The sequence below is a fragment of the Ustilaginoidea virens genome, chromosome 3, assembly GCF_000687475.1.
Source record: "Ustilaginoidea virens chromosome 3, complete sequence".
Taxonomy (NCBI): Eukaryota; Fungi; Ascomycota; class Sordariomycetes; order Hypocreales; family Clavicipitaceae; genus Ustilaginoidea; species Ustilaginoidea virens.
The window spans coordinates 5,816,377-5,819,639 of record NC_057318.1 but is presented as its reverse complement, the minus strand read 5'-3'; positions in this window follow the sequence as shown (position 1 = coordinate 5,819,639).

Here is a 3,263-nt window from a genome sequence, read left to right as displayed (position 1 = left end):
ATATATAGCCTACTAAATACCTAATATGAGCTTTTTGATTGAGCTTTAGTCCTTTTTGTAATATCTTATCGCGAGTTATTATGAAAGCCTTATATCTATAGGCGCAGAGGTAGTGAATTTATAGACGAATATCTGCCGGTAGGTGTTTCTAGGCGGGCTTATTATTATAGAGCTAAAATTGAAGTATTTAAAAAGGTGATTTCTAATTATCGTAAGGTCTTTCCGACTTCCTAGGGCTTCGATTTAGCAAATATACCGCTACTTTGGCTATAATAGGCTATAACTCCTTAGGAAAGCCTACTTATATATTAAAAAGGGCTATCTTCGTTTTTAATACCCCCTTAGAACATTTAGTATAATTATTCTAATATTAGTGACTAGGGCTCGAATTTTAAATTATGATGCCTTTCCGTTTGGCTTTTTCCCAACTATTGCTAATCTAGAGCGCTATTTCGTTATTAGAGATGACTATTGCGATCGCTATATCGTATAGGCGTAAAACCCGATTCTCGAAGATTAGCTAGTATCTAGGTAGGTCGGTCTTTCTAGGTATCGTGAAAATACACTTTATTCCTATAAATCGGTAGGTGAATAACGCTATATATTTATTACCGTTAAAAGCAGTAGCTTATAGAAATAGATCGAAAGAGACTATTTTAAAGGGTTTTTAAGGTATCGAGAGCTTATAAGATAACCGTAATATCTGCTTCACGATTTTTATACTACTATAAACTTTATAATTCGAAGCTTCTTTTTCCTTAGGTATCTATAATATATCTTTAAAGATATAATCTATCGAATCCTAATCTGGGTGCCTAAAACGCATATGCTAGATAGTATAAGGCGTTTTCATTAAAGTTTTAGGCTAGTAGCTATCTCTTCGAGCTAAATAGGCTTTATTAATAATTAAGGCTTTATTTTAAGCCTTTATAATGAATTTATCTATAGGTATATTGTTTCTGCCACTTTGGTAGAGGATGCAGGGCCTCTTATCCACCTAAAAAATTTAAAAGATTATTTCTTATTAATTATTTTTTCGTAGGTAAATCTCATTAACTTTATTATTCTAAAATAATCCTTTATTTCTTATCTTTTTTATAGCGAGAAGATTCGCTATAATTGTCGGATTATATAGAACATTAGTAAAGGTAATAGCCCTTCCATCCTATAATACAATTCGAATAGAGCTAATACTAAGGACTTTTGAAATACTATTATAAGCATTACGAACGATATACTTATTGATATTATAGTCGATATTAGTGAACTATTTTATATCGTTGAAAATATGTATTAAAGCGCTACTGTTGAGTATAATATAAGACTTTAAAAGGCCTGAATTATCTGGGTGAGTTCCTATAGAAAGAATAGATATTGTGAATACCTTATCTTCCTTTTCTTTCTCTATTAATTTATCTTCTTCCTTATTGTTATCGTTATTGCTTTTACTTTTGCTTTTGCCTTTGTGTTTATCTTAAAAGGCCTTAAATGTATTTTATACCTTTTTGGATTCCTTTTTTATCTTTTTATATATAGCTTCCTAGTTTTTCTTGCTAATCCTGTCTTTTAAGTGGTTTAGAGCTATCGATAGAGTTAATATCTAATAATTCTTATAATGAGGCCCCTTTACTATATAGGGCTTACTATAGTATTTATAGGTCTTTTTCTCTACTGAAGATAAAGCCGAAGTATCGCTAGAAGCGGCTTATAATAAAGGTTTGGTATCATCAGTCATAAATGCTATATGACTACTACTAACCTTCCCCTTCTCTTCTAGCTCCTATTTCTGCCGAATATATTTAACGGTTATTAGAAAATCGAGATATTTATTCCGTTCCTATGCCTTCATTATTCGATTGAGGATTTTTTTTTTAAAGGTAGGATACTTTTAATAAAGAGCTTCCGCTAGCTATTTAGTAGGCGTATTCCTATTAATGAGGATCGAGTCTATTCGCACTAATCGCTTATATAATATAGAGATTTCATTAAACTATTCCTCTATATTATATCTTCTAAGGTTATATCGTATAGCCTGCTTGAATTTTTCTTTAAAGTATTTCCAGATAATAAGCTGAACCGGTCGCATATATTCTATTAGGTATTAAATTTTTCCTCGAATGTTCCGATCGCCTGCTATTAATATCTTATAGCTAGGGCTTAGCGTTGATTCAAACTATACTGTATATACTCGAAGATTCCGATTAAATATCGTATAACGGTCGTTCTAAAAGTTATACTAAATATTGGCTTATTTCATCTATTCTGCAGTACTAATACCACTAGGGCGTTATATCGGCTTGAAGTGGTGGTTTTCTTTAATATTCTCGACTTGCTGCGGCCGGATTATTCTTATTTTTACCATTAGTGCTGCCGATGATGCCCTAGCTGCCGATGCAGCTCTAGTATTTGCAGAAGGGGTATAATCTGCAGCTTCTATTAATGAATCTGCTGTTGCTGCAGATATTGGTATTGATGCTAATGCCTGCGTGGAATAGATAGGTTTATCTAATTCCTATGCCAGCAGAAGGGGCATATTTAGCATTTCTGAGCCCTTAGGATTAACGAATATCCAAATATCATTATCTAAAGCATGCTTTTAAATGTAATCATACTAGATATCCTAGTCATATCGGGACATCAGCTTGACTGCTGGTTTGGAGCTATTATTAGTAATAGTACCTATTTTCGCTGATAACGATATTTAGGGCATGAATTAGTCTGACGAAAATAGCGGTCAAGTTATCGATTTGTTAAATTAAAGGAAATATCGCGACTTTCCATAATAGCCTCCTTTTTAATTAATAAGGCCATACAAGTATATCAGCAACAATGCTTTTAACGGATTCAATAGGGAATCCAGAGCTTACTCAAATAGGATCCGGAAAATAGTGGCTTTTATAGCAAAATAAAGATAACAGTTGATCTTAAGGCTGGGCCACAAGGTAAGGGATAAAAATGAGGTTTTTTGTTGTGATATTTACGCAATTGCTACTATGTCAGAATGCATAGGGAAAATGCGATAAAATGCTTGATTGAAGGAACCAAGTCCTCTCTAAGAGACTTATGTTCCCAGCTATTTATAGTGGGATAGGGGGTACCCCTAAGGGCTTACTGATCCAGGGAGAACTCGGCATATCCACCCTCGGACATGACCGATATCCACATTACAGACAAGCCAATTTCCCTCCAACAGAAACACAAACGGGTGGGTATATGTGTGGCATTGTGTGCCGTATGGTACACGTGGCAAGGGGCTACCGTTT